At 36.4% G+C, this 18462-nt stretch overlaps 1 pseudogene; it reads left to right on the top strand.

Moving 5' to 3' along the window:
• The window catches only part of LOC132368052 (heat shock cognate 71 kDa protein-like), a 56088-nt pseudogene extending 44644 nt beyond the window's left edge, over nt 1-11444 (top strand).
• The last annotated feature ends 7018 nt before the right edge of the window (nt 11445-18462 follow it).

Here is an 18462-nt window from a genome sequence, read left to right as displayed (position 1 = left end):
ATGTTTTCATTTCTCTGGGATAAGTGCCCAAGAATACGACTGCTGAGTTGTCTGGTTAGTACCTGTACAATTTTATAACAAACTACCAAATTATTTTTTAGAGTTGCCTGTACCATTTTGTATTTTCACTAGAAATGTATGAACGATCCAATTTATCCATTTTCTCACCAGTATTTGGTTTTGTCACATATTTAAAAATTTAAATGTTTGAATAAGTGTGCAGTGATGTTTCATAGTGATTTTAATTTGCATATCACTAATGGTAAATGATATTGAACATATTTTCATGTGTTTATTTGCCATCCATATCTCTTTCTCAGATTTTCTAACTAGATTTTTTAAGCTTAGGTTTTGAAAGTTCTTTACAGATTCTAGATAAAAGAGCTTTACCAGACATGTGATTTACAAATGTTTCATCCCAGTTTATAGTCTTATTTTTCTCATCTTCTCTATAGGATATTTCACAGTGGTACCCCTTTAACAGAGCAGAGTTTTAGCCAATTAATTATAAAGAAAAAAATAAATAAATAAGTCTAACTATATTCCCACCCTGAGTTTGTGGAGCTATTCATATAAGTAACAAAGCCACCATTTATTATATTACAGCAAGGGAAAATACATTCCAATGTTCAAATAATTGATTTACACATCACTATTTAGAAGACAACCTACTCATAAGTAGGAGGCTTCTATTTAAATGAACTAATTTGGAACAAAAACTGCAGTTAATTTCTTTTCCTAAACACAAATATTTTGACTTTCACTCTGAGTCAATTCAAATGAAAATAAATTAATGCCCCAAATACCTTCTCATATATTTTCTCACTGAGTCAATATTTTGACATTTGTATGTGATGTTCAAAGAGATGTATCTAAAAATTTCTATTGAAATTAAGATTCAACAATATTGTGCAAGTCTTTGTAAACAATATTTTTAAATTATTTTTTCAATTTTTAACTTAGTTTTAATAAGATTGAGTTACTTAGATGGTAATAACGAAAACATGATATACTAACTTAAGATGTTACCCCTAACATTATTATCCACTGTCCTTTCCTTGTGCTATTATTAAATTTACTTATTTCTAGCATATATTTTATTATAAGTTCACTTTAATTTTAAGATAACAAATCTTCTCATATTGCTTTTCCCTTTTACAATATTATGTCATCTTAGATAAAATGATAAAGATTTGTTTACATGATAAATAACAATTTTTGGTGTTCTGCCTACTTTGATAAATTTTTGTTACATAAAATAAAAATAATGAAGCTGAATTGATAGAAACCCTTTTTGGTCAAATCCAATTAATGACTACTGTCATTTCTCAACCAGTCATAAAACTATTTCCTCCATATTTACCACACATATTTTTTACTTAATACTTTGAAAGATGAAGAATGAGTTAGAATGAGGAATGAACATATAGTGTGCCGACTATTTTCTTTGTGATGAGACTGAAACTATGAAGAATGTATACATCTGTTTTAAGACTTAAATTTATTGACCATTTCTTTGCTGTCTAGTATTATGCTAAGTATTTTGAGGGCTTTAGATTAGGGTCTGAATTCTGACATCAGGGATATTACGTTTTTAGGGAGATAATGTGAATACGAACCAAGTTATCATTAAATCAGTTTGTAATAAAACGTTAAATACCAATTACCAGCTAAAAGTGCTACAGTGATCTATGAGAATACAGAGGGAAAAAAAGTGTACTAATGAAAAAGTAAAGCTTAAACTGGGTCCTATAAAATTAGGAGAATTTGGCTCAGCAGATTACAGCAGAAGTATTTTAAAAATACCTAAGAAGATGCAAATGAGGTAGTTGGAGAGGAAAGAAAACCAAGGATGTGTCCTTTTCCTACAAAAATAAATTTTATAGTGATATTAAATAACATGGGGCTTTCCCCCCATGTTATTCCCCCATGGAGAAACTCCCCACATACCTGGGTAGGGCAAAAGAAAAAAGAAAAAACAGACACAAAAGAATAGGGACGGGACCTGCACCTCTGGGAGGGAGCTGTGAAGGAGGAAAAGTTTCCACACACTAGGAAGCCCCTTCACTGGCAGAGACGGGGGTGGGGGGGCGGTGGGCGGGGGGGAATCTTCAGAGCCACGGAGGAGAGAGCAGCAACAGGGGCGAGAGGGCAAAGCGGAGAGACTCCCACACAGAGGATCAGTGCCAACCAGCACTCACCAGCCTGAGACGCTTGTCTGCTCACCCGTCAAGGTGGGTGGGGGCTGGGAGCTGAGGCTTGGGCTTCAGAGGTCAGATCCCAGGTAGAGGAGTGGGGTTGGCTGCGTGAACACAGCCTAAAGGGGGCTAGTGCACCACAGCTGCTGGGAGGGAGTCCAGGAAAAAGTCTGGACCTGCCTAAGAGGCAAGAGACCATTGTTTCAGGGTGCACGAGGACAGGGGATTCCTTCCCTGTCTGCCCACAGAAAGCAGAGCACCACCTAAGTGAGCTCCAGAGACAGGCACGAGCTGTGGCTATCAGCTCGGACACCAGAGACAGGCATGAAATGCTAACACTGCTGCTACAGCCACCAAGAAGCCTGTGTGCAAGCACAGGTCACTACCCACACCACCCCACCCCAGGAGCCTGTGCAGCCCGCCACTGCCAGGGTCCCATGATCCAGGGACAACTTCCCCGGGAGAACACATGGCATGCCTCAGGCTGTTGCAATGTCACGCCAGTCTCGGCCCGCCACAGGCTCACCCCGCATTCAAATTATAACTATCGTACCCCTCTCTCCCTCAGGCATGAGTGAGCCAGAGCCCCCTAATCAGCCACTGCTTTAACCCATCCTGTCTGGGTGGGAACAGAAGCCTGAGACAACCTACGCACAGAGGAGGGATAAAAACCAAAGCTGAACCCAGGAGCTGTACGAAAAAAGAAGGGAAAGGGAAATTTCTCCACGCACCCTGAGGAGCAGTGGATTAAATCCACACAATCAACCTGAGGTACCCTGCATCTGTGGAATACCTGAATAGACAACGAATCAACCCAAAACTGAGGCAGTAGACTTTGGGAGCAAATGTAGACATGGGGTTTGCTCTCTGTGACTGACTTGTTTCTGATCTTTATGTTTATCTTAGTATAGTTTTTAGCACTTGTTATCATTGGTGGATTTGTTTATTGGTTTCATTGCTCTCGAGCAAACCAAGATCCTGGTACTTTTTAATTTTAATAATTTTAAAAAATTTTTAAATTTAAATTATTTTATTCTATTTTATTTTTATATATTTATTCATTTATTTATTTTTCTTTCTTTTTTTTCTCCTTTTTCTTCTGAGCTGTGTGGCTGACAGGATCTTGGTGCTCTGGCATGGTGTCAGGCCTGAGCCTCTGAGGTGGGAGAGCCAACTTCAGGACATTGGACCACCAGAGACCTCCTAGCCCCATGTAATCTCAGTCGGCAAGAGTTGTCCCAGAGATCTTTGTCTCAATGCTAAGACCCAGCTCCACTCAAGGACCAGCAAGCTACAGTGCTGGACACCCTATGCCAAACAACTAGTGAGACAGAAACACAAAGCCACCCATTAGCAGAGAGCCTACATAAAATCATAATAATCTCACAGACACCCTAAAACACACCACCGGATGTGGTCCTGCCCACCAGAGAGACATGGTCCAGCCCCACCCACCAGAACACAGGCACCAGTCCCCTCCACCAGGAAGCCTACACAAGCCACTGAACCAACCTTACCCCTTGGAGGCAGACACCAAAAACAACGGGAACTATGAACCCACAGACTGTGAAATGGAGACCACAAACACAGTAAGTTAAGCAAAATGAGAAGACAGAGAAATATGTAGCACATGAAGGAGCAAGGTAAAAACCCACCAGACCAAACAAATGAAGAGGAAATAGTCAGTCTACCTGAAAAAGAATTCAGAGTAATGACAGTAAAGATGATCCAAAATCTTGGAAATAGAATGGAGAAATTACAATAAGCATTTAATAAGCACCTAGAAGAACTAAATATAAATGAAATTCAAAATTTGCTAGAAGGAATCAATAGCAGAATAAGTGAGGCAGAAGAACAGATAAGTGATCTGGAAGATAAAATACTGGAAATAACTCCCACAGAGCAGAATAAAGAAAAAAGCAAGAAAAGAATTGAGGTGTCTCAGAGACCTCTTGGACAACATTAAATGTACCAATATTGTAATTATAGGGATCCTAGAAGAAGAGAAAAAGAAAGGGTCTGAGAAAATATTTGAAGACATTATAGTTGAAAACTTCCCTAACATGGGAAAGGAAATAGTCAATCAAGTCCAGGAAGTGCAGAGAGTCCCATACAGGATAAATTCAAGGAGAAACACGCCAAGACACATATTAATCAAACTATCAAAAATTAAATAAAAGACAAAATATTAAAAGCAGCAAGGGAAAAGCAACAAATAATATACAAGGGAATCCCCAAAAGGGTAACAACTAATCTTTCAGCAGAAACTCTGCAAGCCAAAAGGCAGTGGCAGGACATACTTAAAGTGATGACAGGGGAAAACCAACAACCAAAATTACTCTACTCAGCAAGAATCTCATTCAGATTTGATGGAGAAAATAAAAGCTTTACAGACAAGCAAAAGCTAAGAGAATTCAGCACCACCAAACCAGCTTTACAACAAATGCTAAAGGAACTTCTCTAGGCAGGAAACACAAGAGAAAGAAAAGACCTAAAAAAAACCCAAAAAACCCGAAACAATTAAGAAAATGGTAATAGGAACATACATAGAGATAATTACCTTAAATGTAAATGGATAAAATGCCCCAACCAAAAGACATAGACTGGCTGAATGGATACAAAAACAAGACTCATATATATGCTGTCTACAGGAGACCCACTTCAGACCTAGGGACACATACAGAATGAAAGTGAGGGGATGGAAAAGAGATATTCATGCAAATGGAAATCAAAGGAAAGCTGGAGTAGCAATACTCATATGAGACAAAATAGATTTTAAAATAAAGACTATTACAAGAGGCAAAGAAGGACACAACATAATGATCAAGGGATCAATCCAAGAAGAAGATTTAACAATTGTAAATATTTATGTACCCAACATAGGAGCACCTCAATACATAAGGCAAATGCTAACAGCCATAAGGGAAATTGACAGTAACACAATAATAGTAGGGGACTTTAACACCCCACTTTCACTAATGGACAGATAATCCAAAATGAAAATAAATAAGGAAACACAAGCTTTAAAAGACACATTAGACCAGATAGACTTAACTGATATTTATAGGACATTCCATCCAAAAACAACAGAATACACTTTCTTCTCAAGTGCTCATGAAACATACTCCAGGTTAGATCGTATCTTGGGTCACAAATCAAGCCTTGGTAAATTTAAGAAAAGTGAAATCATATCAAGTATCTTTTCCGACCACAATGCTATGAGACTAGATATCAATTACAGGAAAACAACTGTAAAAAATACAAAAACGTGGAGGCTAAACAATAGGCTACTAAATAATGAAGATATCACTGAAAAAATTAAAGAGGAAATCAAAGAATACCTAGAAACAAATGACAAAGAAAACATGATGACCCAAAACCTATGGGATGCAGCAAAAGCAGTTCTAAGGAGGAAGTTTACAGCAATACAATTCTACCTCAAGAAACAAGAAACATCTCAAATAAACAAACTATTCTTACACCTAAAGCAATTAGAGAAAGAAGAACAAAAAACCTCATACTTAGCAGAAGGAAAGAAATCATAAAGATCAGATCAGAAATAAATGAAAAAGAAAAGAAGGAAATGATAGTAGAGATCAATAAAACTAAAAGCTAGTTCTTTGAGAAGATAAACAAAATTGATAAACCACTAGCCAGACTCATCAAGAAAAAAAGGGAGAAGACTCAAACCAATAGAATTAGAAGTGAAAATGGAGAAGTAACAACTGACACTGCAGAAATACAAAAGATCATGAGAAATTACTACAAGCAACTATATGGCAATAAAATGGACAACCTGGAAGAAATGGACAAATTCTTAGAAAAGCACAACCTTCTGAGTCTGAACCAGGAAGAAACAGAAAATATGAACAGACCAATCACAAGCACTGAAATTGAAACTGTGATTAAACATCTTCCAACAAACAAAAGCCTAGGACCAGATGGCTTCACAGGCGAATTCTATCAAACGTTTAGAGAAGAGCTAACACCTATCCTTCTCAAACTCTTCCAAAATATAGCAGAGGGAGGAACACTCTCAAACTCATTCTACAAGGCCACCATCACCCTGATACCAAAACCAAAGATGTCACAAAGAAGAAAACTACAGGCCAATATCTCTCATGAACATAGATGCAAAAATCCTCAACAAAATGCTAGCATACAGAATCCAAGAGCACATTAAAAGGATCATACACCATGATCAAGTGGGGTTTATTCCTGGAATGCAGGGCTTCTTCAATATATGCAAAACAATCAGTGTGATACAGCATATTAACAAACTGAAGGAGAAAAAAACATATGATAATCTCAATAGATGCAGAGAAAGCTTTTGACAAAATTCAACACCCATTTATGAGAAAAACTCTCCAGAAAGTAGGCATAGAGGGAACTTACCTCAACATAATAAAGGCAATATACGACAAACCCACAGTCAACATCCTTCGCATTGGTGAAAAACTGAAACCATTTCCACTAACATGAAAAACAAGACAAGGATGCCTACTCTCAGCACTACTATTCACCAAAGTTTTGGAAGTTTTAGCCACAGAAGAAAAAGAAATAAAAGGAATCCAAGGCGGAAAGGAAGAAGTAAAGCTGTCACTGTTTGCAGATGACATGATACTATACATAGGGAATCCTAAAGATGCTATCAGAAAACTGCTAGAGCTAATCAATGAATCTGGTAAAGTAGCAGGATACAAAATTAATGCACAGAAATCTCTTGCATTCCTATACACTAATGATGAAAAATCTGAAAGAAAAATTCAGGAAATACTCCTATTTACCACTGCAACAAAAAGAATAAAATACCTAGGAATAAACCTACCTACAGAGACAAACGGCCTATATGCAGAAAACTATAAGACACTGATGAAAGAAATTAAAGATGATACAAACAGATGGAGAGATATACCATGTTCTTGGATTGGAAGAATCAACATTGTGAAAACGACTATACTACCCAAAGCAATCTACAGATTCAATGCAATCCCTATCAAACTGCCAATGGCATTTTCACAGAACTAGAACAAAAATTTCACAATTTGTATGGAAACACAAAAGACCCTGAATAGCCAAAGCAATCTTGAGAAAGAAAAACGGAGCTGGAGGAATCAGGCTCCCAGACTTCAGATGATACTACAAAGCTACAGTAATCAAGAAAGTATGGTACTGGCATAAAAACAGAAATATGGATCAATGGAACAGAATAGAAAGCCCAGAGATAAACCCATGTATATATGGTCACCTTATCTTTGATAAAGGAGGCAAGAATATACATTGGAGAAAAGACAGCCTCTTCAATAAACGGTGCTGGGAAAACTGGACAGCTACATGTAAAAGAATGAAATTAGAACACTCCCTAACACCATACACAAAAATAAACTCAATATGGATTAAAGACCTAAATGTAAGGCCAGACACTATAAAACTCTTAGGGGAAAACATAGGCGGAACGCTCTATGACATGAATCACAGCAAGATCTTTTTGACCCACCTCCTAGAGAAATGGAAATAAAAAACAAAAATAAACAAATGGGACCTAATGAAACGTAAAAGCTTTGGCACAGGAAAGGAAACCATAAACAAGATGAAAAGACAACCCTGAGAATGGGAGAAAATATTTGCAAATGAAGCAACTGACAAAGGATTAATCTCCAAAATTTACAAGCAGCTCATGCAGCTCAGTATCAAAAAAACAAACAACCCAATCCAAAAATGGGCAGAAGACCTAAAGAGACATTTCTCTAAAGAAGATATACAGATTGCCAGTAAACACATGAAAGGATGCTCAACATCTCTAATCATTAGAGAAATGAAAATCAAATCCACAATGAGGTATCACCTCACACCGGTCAGAATGGCCTTCATCAAAAAGTCTACAAAAAATAAATGCTGGATAGGGTGTGGAGAAAAGGGAACCCTCTTGCACTGTTGGTGGGAATGTAAGTTGATACAGCCACTATGGAGATCAGTATGGAGGTTCCTTAAAAAACTAAAAATAGAACTACCATATGACCCAGCAATCCCACTACTGGGCATATACCCTGAGAAAAACATAATTCAAAAAAGTCATGTACCACAAGTTTCATTGCAGCTCTATTTACAATAGCCAGGACATGGAAGCAACCAAAGTGTCCATCGACAGATGAATGGATAAAGAAGATGTGGCACACATATACAATGGAATATTACTCAGCCATAAGAAGAAATGAAATTGAGTGATTTGTAGTGAGGTGGATGGAGTTAGAGTCTGTCATATAGAGTGAAGTAAGTCAGAAAGAGAAAAACAAATACCGTATGCTAACACATATATATGGAATCTAAAAAAAAAAAAAAAATTCTGATGAACCTAGGGGCAGGACAGGAATAAAGACACAGACATAGAGAATGGACTTGAGGACACGGGGAGGGAGAAGGGTAAGCTTGGACGAAGTGAGAGAGTGGCATGGATGTATATACACTATGAAACATAAAACAGATAGCTAGTGGGAAGCAGCTGCATTGCACTGGGACATTAGCTCCATGCTTTGTGATCACCTAGAGGGGAGGGATGGGGGGGTGGGAGGGAGACGCAAGAGGGAGGGGATATGGGGATATATGTATATGTATAGCTGATTCACTTTGTCATACAGCAAAAACTAACACACCATTGTAAAGCAATTATACTCCAATAAAGATGTTAAAAAAATTTTTTAATTAAGAAAAATAAATAAAACATATAGCTAAAATCTAGTATTGGATATATTATGAAGAAAAAATATTTTATGATTTGTTCTTTGGAGTAGTAATTACAATATTTATTAAATAATTCAATACATTTAATATTTAAATATAAAATATATTTTGGTTTAGCAATGAGTTTGAAGAATCAATATAAAGAAAATAATTACACAAGTGAACCGATGTACTTACACAAAGACGTCATTTCATTATTGTTTATAGTAAACCAAATTAGAAATATAAAAAATGTCCATCAGTGAGAGCCAGATTAATCAGTTCACATATAAAATGCAATTCTACATATAGCTGATTCACTTTGTTATACAGCAGAAACTAACACACCACTGTAAAGCAATTTTACTCCAATACAGATGTTTAAAAAAAATGCAATTCTGTGCTAAGGAGACACTTAAATTGAGTAAGGAAATTCTCTCTCCTCTCTCTCTTTCTCTTTCTCTCCCCATGATATATTTTTGTGTATAGAACCTTCAAGAACAGCAGAATGTTAGGTTTCCATATATGTGAATTTATATTTACTTTATACTTTATATCTATCCAGAGGTATTCAGATGTAAATAATTGGAAGGAATATTATCAAAAATCTCACTTGAATGTTTATAAACAGTGCTAATTTGAATAATTTGTAATAGACTGACTGTTTGTTTTACTATAAATATCCTGTTCACTCTCAGAAGAAAATGGTATGTACGTTTTTTTTTTCTAATATAGAGTTCCCCTTGAACACAGCAACAGCTACAGTAACTACTTTCTCCAATAAGCTGACCTAGACCTACTCCCAGAAACCTTGTCTGATGTACCTGCAGTTGCCAGTGATAATGGCACCATCTATTCCTGTGTAGATACCTGCCAGCATGGGAAGTAGAGATAATTGCCAATGATTAGGTAGATCACCTGAAACTATTACCTTAATTAATATTTTCAATTAAGTGGTGATATGTTTCGAAGAATCAGACTGTGTTAGTTTGAATGTAGATGTGAAAATGCTGTTGTCCTGACATGTCTGGACATGTCTGACATGAATCATTGGCCGTTCTTGGTGGTAAATGATGCAAGAAGGCCTATGGTCCAGATGGAATACAAGGGAGAATCCAAAGGCTTCTAATCAGAGGAGGTATCATCTATGATTCTAGCAAAGATGAAGAAACCACAGAAGCCCACCTTGGGAAGACTGTTTACAAATGCTATTGCCACAGCATTAGTTTATTAATGACTGCCACCATCAGATTTCCAAAGATGGTAAACCTACTGCTTCTCTTAATATTCTCAGAAGTATCAAAGAGCTATTGGCTGCTGCTATGGCTTGAATAAGATACTGGTGGTGAAATAAATATGGTGACCTTTTTTCTTAAAAGGTGTGCTTTAAAATGTACAAATCCTCACTATTGACTATGGAATCTTTTGGGTCAAACCTATAGCAGAAGATTAAAGCTTATATGGAGAAGACTTTGACAAACAAAAGGTTTCATTGCAGACTTCAAGTCCAAGCATAAGAAGGATATTCATGAGAACAAGATATATGACTGTAGCCTCTTACTACTTGTAAACATGCACAATATAATTAAACAAAATCAGGTCAAAATTGATATTGATTCTCTCCAAGAGAGGGTTGAGCTCCACACGTTAATTATCTGTGCTAGTTTGAAAAACTGAATGCTGACCAGTGGCATTCTGGACTCTGTGGAGAAAGCCATTCACTATGTCAAATTAGACAAGACAGAGATGTATGTCCTCATTGTGATGAGTGATTATACACATATCTCTAGTATTCAGACACTTCTGCAAGACTTCTTCAAGGGAAAACAATTGACAGGTACATCAACCCCTACGGAGCTATTGTTCATGATACATCTGCCCAGGCAGTGATCTTATCTAGGGACAAATCTGAGGATGTTCAAGGTTTACTGCTCTTGGATATCACTACTTTTTCCATTAATATTGAAACCCCTGGTGGCGTCATAATCACCATGATCAACACAATATCAGCGTGCCCACAAAGCACACACAGACTTTCACAACTTACTCAACCAGCTCAGTGCACTTATTCTAGTTTATAAAGGGTGATGTGCCATGACAACCTGCTTGGCACGTTTTAATTCATAGGCATACTCCCATTTTCTGTGGTATATCTCAGATCACAGTATGCAGATAACAATACAGGAAAAAAGAACAGATTGCCACCACAAATGACAAGTGTCCTTTGAGCAAGGAAGACCTTGAGGGTACAATTCAGAAGGCTAAGAAACACAAAGTTGAAACGAGAAGCAGAGAGACAAGGTTTCTTCTAATTATTCTCTTAAATCCTACATCTTCAATGTGAAAGCCATCGTCGAATGTAAAAAAAATATCAAAGGCAATGTCAATGATGAGGACAAATAGAAGATTTTCTACAAGTGTAATGAAATCATTGACTGGTTCAATAATAACATTGTAGAGAAGGAGATACTTGCATCTCAGCAGAAAAATTTGGAGAACATCTGCAATCCCATCATTAACAAACACTAACAGAGTACAGAAGCATAACAGGAAACATACCTAGCTGTTTCCCTGGGGCAGATATCTGCCACCTGGTGTTGCTTCTTCTGGATCCATCATAGAAGAGAGTGATCAAGCCAGCAAGAGCATAGAAACTGTAGCATGATTCCACAATCAAAAAATGAAGACCCCACATTTGTAGCAAATTCAGTGACAGTTAAAAATATTAAACTGATATATTAAATCTTTCAGCGCTCTCAATACATAAATGAGTGCACAAGGAAAGGAAATAACAGTGCAGTTTATCAGTACTGTATTGTAAGTTAGTAGAAAATTCAATGTCCTAAATGAAAACTGTATTTAAAACTTGCACAGAAAGTTATAGTAAGGAATACTAAAGAAAAACCCCAGTCAAATAAAAAATCAACACACACACAATTCATATTATATTTCAAATCACAGGTCATGATTGCTAAATTTTAAAAATCCCCCTTTCCAAAGAGATAGGGAATTAGTTAACATGGCTGTTTGCTGTTGCTTCTTTGTAGATTCCACAAGTTGAAAATAAAGAATATATACAGGAAGAAGGCAAAACAAAAATAAAAACAAAAATAGGGAGGAATAGATCATTTTAATCATCACCATAATATCTATCTTTCCTATTAGCAATCTCTTCTTTAAAAAAAAGTCACAAATTGATACCAAAAGATAAAATTAAGCATTTATTATCTTTTTAATGTGGCACTGACTTACTACATTTTCTCCTTTCCTGATACTAATACTTTTGATAAATGAATTAAACACAGGATACTATCAATTGAAAAAGCAGAGAAGATATTTCATGCATTTATCTCATTTATGGTTACATTACTTCTGGGCATATAAGGAAATCAAGAACTGGGAACATATGAAAATGGATTGCACTGGATATGCACAATCTATCAGAAAAGGGATTTTTTAAATTTATTTTTTTCATTCTGAGCTTTAAAATTACTCTTCTTTGCTGCCTTGACAGCAGGATCAATAAATAACAGTTTAATGACATAAAGGCTTTAAGAGTAAGAATCATGTGCACTCTGTAGTTGAACTGCAGCCAGACTATTTGTCATCTGCTGTAGGCACTCCTATTAGTTTCATCTGCTCCAAGTACAACAAATGGAAGGTTTGTATGCATTTATTCATACATAACTCAGACACATGCTAATAAGCATATTTTAAGCATGTTTTAATTGGACAGAAATTGTACTACTAAAAAAGTCAGTTTATTGCCACCATATATACAGACATCAACTTAGTGCAAAGCATCAAAAACAAAGTTATTTTTTACTCTTCTCGCAAAGTTTTTCTACATATTAACCTAGATGCTATTTTTCTTGTAAAATTTAGGTTCCATTTAGACTGATAACTATAGTCTAGGGAGAACATAGGGAGAAGACGACCAGTCAGGAAAGAAAATAGGGGGGGATATTTAGTGATAAATAAATTTAAGATATACAGAAATATAAGAAGTACTGACATCTATAATCTTAAGATATATAAGGTTAAACAAGTTTATTCTTGGCTCTTTAATATGATCCATTCCACAGAAACAAGAATTCATGATGGAAATATCAATAATAATCATTAAAATGTACGAGTACTTGAAATTATCAAGTACTGTGTTCTCCATTCCCTAGATTTTATGTCACTTCACAAATATACAAACACACACACACACACATACACACCCATGAGAGAGTATTACTGTGTTTCCTATGTATTAGACTTTATAAATCATTATTCACATACTTAAATGACTCTTCACTACTTCCTTGCCACGCCTGAACTTTGAGCTTTGAGAATTGTGTGTGAGACTGAGGATTTTATATCCTTGCTTCCCCGCACAGACCCAGGTTTGGTTGTCTGCCTTGGGCACTGTCAAGAATCAGGGAAACAAGTCTCCCCTGCTCCATCCCCCGCTACCCCCCACCCCATGCCAAAGACTATTCCCTCCCATTCTTGTGGGGAACAGCCACATTTCTCTCTCCCCTACAACTTTTCCCTGTAATGTTACTCCATCAACATTTTGTCAGTTGTTTTCTTCATAGTAGGTGCTCAAAACCTAAGAGCAAAATCAAAAGACGTCAGCAACCGACAATTCGGAGAACAAAGAGAGCTTTGATGTCCATTTAAAAACAAAGAGAAAAAGAACACCAAAAAATAAAACAAATACAAACAAGCAAAAGGACAAAAACAAACCCCTTAACCAATGCAAATGTTCACATATTGTCACTTCTTAACTATCACACACAGCAATCCAGGTTAGTCTGACACCAGAGAAAGAGTTGCTAACCAGAGCAAAGTGGAGATGATAAAACATTGGCTTAATCAACACAGACTCACTTGGAAGTCAGTTTAGCTTCAGTTCCCAGCTCCAGCATGTGCAAGCTCTGTGACCCTGCAAAAGTGGCTATGTCTCAGTTTTCCTGTAAAAGGTTGATAATTCACTATAAAACTGGTCTTCTTGGTTTCTTGTGATCATTAAATGAAATGATTCCTATGAAGAGCTTACAGCAGTACATGGAGCATATTCGGTCCTCTAAAAAACTACTGATCTCCAGTTCTGGGGACAAATTGGCACCTGCCCTGACTCTGAGCCTTCCTTCTTCACTCATGCAGGCTTTGACCACTGATACGTCCTGACTCGTACCTTTGTGATTGTCGGACTTTGACTTGGGTAAGCGATATGGGGAATTGAGGAACACAGGTTTTGGAGAAATGTCGACTATTATTTCAAATCTGTGTGATTTGGGATGAGATACTTAAACTTTCAGCGTCATATTCTTCATTACTAAAACTGGAAATTATAATACTTACTGAGGCTTCTGTGAGAATAAGTGAGGTAATATAATAAAAAAACTTTTATCAGGTCATACTACCACCACCACCACTACTACTACTACTATTATTGCTACTACTACATCAGCAAAGGCAACCAAAATTTGCTGAGAGCTATATGTGTTCCAGGTATTTTTGAATCATTTTCTAAAAATCATTTTATTTAACCCTCATAACTATGGGCTTAGGGAGTTATTTACATTGATACTTTAAAAGCAAATTTCTGAGCTGCAAAATGCCATATCAATGCTTAAATGACTTGTCCAAAGGACTACTTTCACCAGGACCTTGAAATAATGCAATTCTGAAGTTCGTATTCAGTATCACATAGTTATCTATTCATTTATATATGCATAGTTAATATCATTCAAGCTGGGGTCACTGTCATTTATATACTCTAGAAATTGGGAGAAGTATGAGTTCTTGTTGCTATCTCAGTGTATCATGGCTTCTAGTTGCAGGAGAACCACCACTAACTAGTTTAAGAAGACAATAGATTTATTAGAAGATACTTAAATGTTCTCCGACTCGTCAGTAGGATCACAAAGTTAGGTGTGAAGGCTGTTCCAGTTATGACCTCCTTGCCCTTATGTTGGGCACTACCCTGCAGTTTACGACGCTGATGCTGGACGCTGTACGGTAAAACCTCCAGTGCTACTGATGGCCCTGAAAACCAGACTCCTGTGTGGACTTCCTCATGCTGCCTGCATACTGTTCTCTTCTGAACTGATGTCTCATATGGATCTAGCAGATTGGCAGACAAGCCATATTCCTGCTACATCACCTCATAGGAGAATAGGAAGCAAGTTACACCTCTGCCTGGAGAGACATGTCTTGGAAGGGTTTGGAAAATGTCCAGAGGCCAAGACGCATGATCAATTTCCAGAACATTTATAAAACTTCAAATCTGGTCGTTATTCTATTCCAGGGCAATTTGTGGTGTTCGTCCTCACCTCTGTTTTAGGATAGTTACATTTCTTCTCTAAGATCTATATATGCCACTGCCTCTTACAAAACAGATTGCTGAAAGAATGAATTCTCAAATAAATCCCTTTACAAAACCACTCGTGCAAACATGTTTATAAGCTATTTCGTAAGCTGATTTGTTTTAAAAAAGGTGAGGGATGCTATTTTGGAAATAATATAACTATGTCTATTTCTGTTTATATCATAACCTCCACCACTACTGTCCCTCCCTGAAGCCAGATACCTGTGTTACCCTCCTTACAGTGTCATAGAATTGCCTGAATAAGTGTCTTCTGAATTACTATTGTTATAGGTCATGCTCAAAAAAACTGAGGGAGTCCAAACGTCTTTTTTCTCTTTCATAAAAAGTGATCACCAATATAAGTCTCCCTCTTTCACTGAAGTATATTCCTCCTTTCCTTTCTCCAGAACAACTACTACCAAGTATGGAGAAGCAACCACAAAACTGGCCATAGTGACTTTCCTTGCCAAAAGCTGAGACCGGTGAAGGAGTGTTTTTAAAGGGTAAGAATCTAGAAGGGAAAGGTCCTCTTTCTTATTGCACTGAGTAATCACTGTAAATGTCTGCTTTCAGTTTGACATCAAGATATAACTGTCAAAAGCGAGAGCCCCTACCTGGCAGAAATAAAACCTTGTGATTATCCCTGAAATGTTTTATTTACTTGTTAGCAAAGAATTATCCAAAGTTCTGCATTCAACATGTGATTCAATAATCATTTTAATAGGTCAGCACAACAGGGAGTAAAAGGACTTTGATGAAAAGCAGTCAGAGAAATTATGCTTTTTAAGCTTCCTGAAGAGTTACTTTCTTGGTAAAGCTATTAAAAAAAATAATTAACTTTCAAACTAGTTCATTGAAAACAGCCAACACTACCATAATTCCTTTCAATTGAATTATCTAATTTTTAGGGCCACAGACCATTATATTGAAGTTACCACTGCAGTTTACATGAACGTTAAAATCCCTATCACATTACACAATGTATCAGGATATGTAAACAAAAGCAGAACAATTCTGATATGTCTGCCTTTTACTCACCAGCCATAGGAAATCCCAGAGCTGGTAGATAGTTCAAGAACTTTTGTGTATTCTTACTTCCAGTTAGGACTGATGTAAATATTCAAGACATGAAATTAATTTACATATCTGAATTTATGAATGTGTACTTTATTCCAATCACAGTTCTGAGTCCTTTGCATACATACATTCATGTATATATCAATTCCATGAGATTGGTATGACCATCATCGTTTTTAAAATGAGAAAAACAAAACGAACAAACAAAAATAAATTCTAGGGTACAAAGAGCTTAAGATAATTCCCAGAGGGTACATGGTAATTCATTGTGAAGCTCTTCAAGGCTTCTACTATATGGCTTTTTAGTTATTTAGCAAAATTTTTGGAATGTGCACAAAATATTTGCAAAATATTGAGGGGAATATACAAATGTGTAAACCTTGGTGCTTAAATCTTGGCCTTTATTAAATTGATGATTAGTGATGGATGGAATACGTTGAGAAATGGACATCTCTCCAGTGAATACTATCATGTCAGTACTAAGCTCTTAAGGTGGGAGTGATCAAATCTGACTGTGGTCATGGAGGTCAACCAAACCTTCAGGGTAAATAAGTATTTGCCAGGCAGAAAAATGAGGGAAGATGAAGAGGTTCTGAAGAGAGGTTTCAGGAACTATAAAGTGCGAGACTGTGAAAATGCAAATAAGACCCTCAATATGATTATAGCAGTGTGGGTCCTAAGGACTATGTTAAGAAATTGGGGAGGAATTAGGACATGTTGCTGGGGAGGTTGACTGAGGCTAGCTGGGAAAGTAATTTGAATTCTCTATTTTAAGCAATTTTTAACCAATGAGGAGAATGACCAGATATTAGACATACCATTCTGACCCTGACAGCATTTTAATAATATATATTTAATAAGAACAAGCCTAATGCTTAAGATATATATCAACACTGATCAATCTTTACTAAAATGTATTAAACCATTTCCATTTATTATATTTTCATTATCCTACTTAATGTTCTGTAAATATATTTTTAAATTTTATGCATCACTTAGATTTTTTTTCAGTTTCAAATTTTACTCTTTATAACTCCACCACTGTAAGTTTGTGTGGTGTGTGTGATGTCTAATGGTTGAGGGTAAAAATATTGCAGAACTCATTTTTTATAATGAGAAGTTTTGGTTATTGTTCATTTTACTTTATATTAAAGACAGATGCCAATGATCTGCGTTATGACTGAGGTGGTAACTAACCAATGAGAAAAATATGCCAAATTGCTTTCAGATGTCCTAGGAGTGTTTCTATTGATCAGATTGCACATGTTCTACCACTCACTCTGTTCTGCACCCATCTTTTTATTGCTTTGCAAGAGGTGTTGTAACTCTCCCCACCAGTAACAGAGCAAAGACAAAACAAAGGGTCAAACAGTGAAGTCAAAATACCCTTAAGTATAAAAATGAAAAGATCAAAATATTTTGCTATGAAGTGATGCTATCATAGTTGTTTAAAGAGGGAAAGATGATTTAAAATTTTAAGAAAGGTAGTTGGTGGCATCGTGGACAAGAGCTTGTAGCACAGAGAGACTAAAAACAGGAACTAATAAGTAAGATTGTGATGACAGCTAAAACCAATGATACTGAATTGTCCTTAAGGAGTAAGGTCAGACATGTGAGGGAGAGAGATGTGAAAGAAAACAAAAACCTACAGAAAACAAAGCCCAGCAATATATTATTAGAGGATGGTGATATGAAAAAGAAATCGTTTTTCAAGTGGCCCAAAATTATAAAAATGAAATTCCAACTAAATATTACTTGAAAATGGAAAATAAAACGAGGTTTATCTAGATGGCAATCAAAACTGTATGTTTTACTTGTTCCCAAGATTCCTAAACATGTCCATGGACTTGTATTTTCATGATTGCTATGGCTTCTGACTTTATGATTCTGATTCCTTGTAATTTCCCATCCCAATTAAGCCTCATGTATCCATGATTCTTCTCTTTGTTTAAGGCTCAGTCAGTTGATTGTCCATTTCATATACACAAACACATATATACATAGCCTGAGAGGGAGAGGGATTTTACATCAGTGATTTAAGGAACTGTATATTAAGTATCTTTTCTTACAACCCCTTCAGTTACATCATTGACTCTAGAAATTCCT

Source organism: Balaenoptera ricei, chromosome 6, assembly GCF_028023285.1.
Source record: "Balaenoptera ricei isolate mBalRic1 chromosome 6, mBalRic1.hap2, whole genome shotgun sequence".
Classification (NCBI taxonomy): domain Eukaryota; kingdom Metazoa; phylum Chordata; class Mammalia; order Artiodactyla; family Balaenopteridae; genus Balaenoptera; species Balaenoptera ricei.
This window is presented reverse-complemented; position numbering and strand designations above follow the sequence as displayed.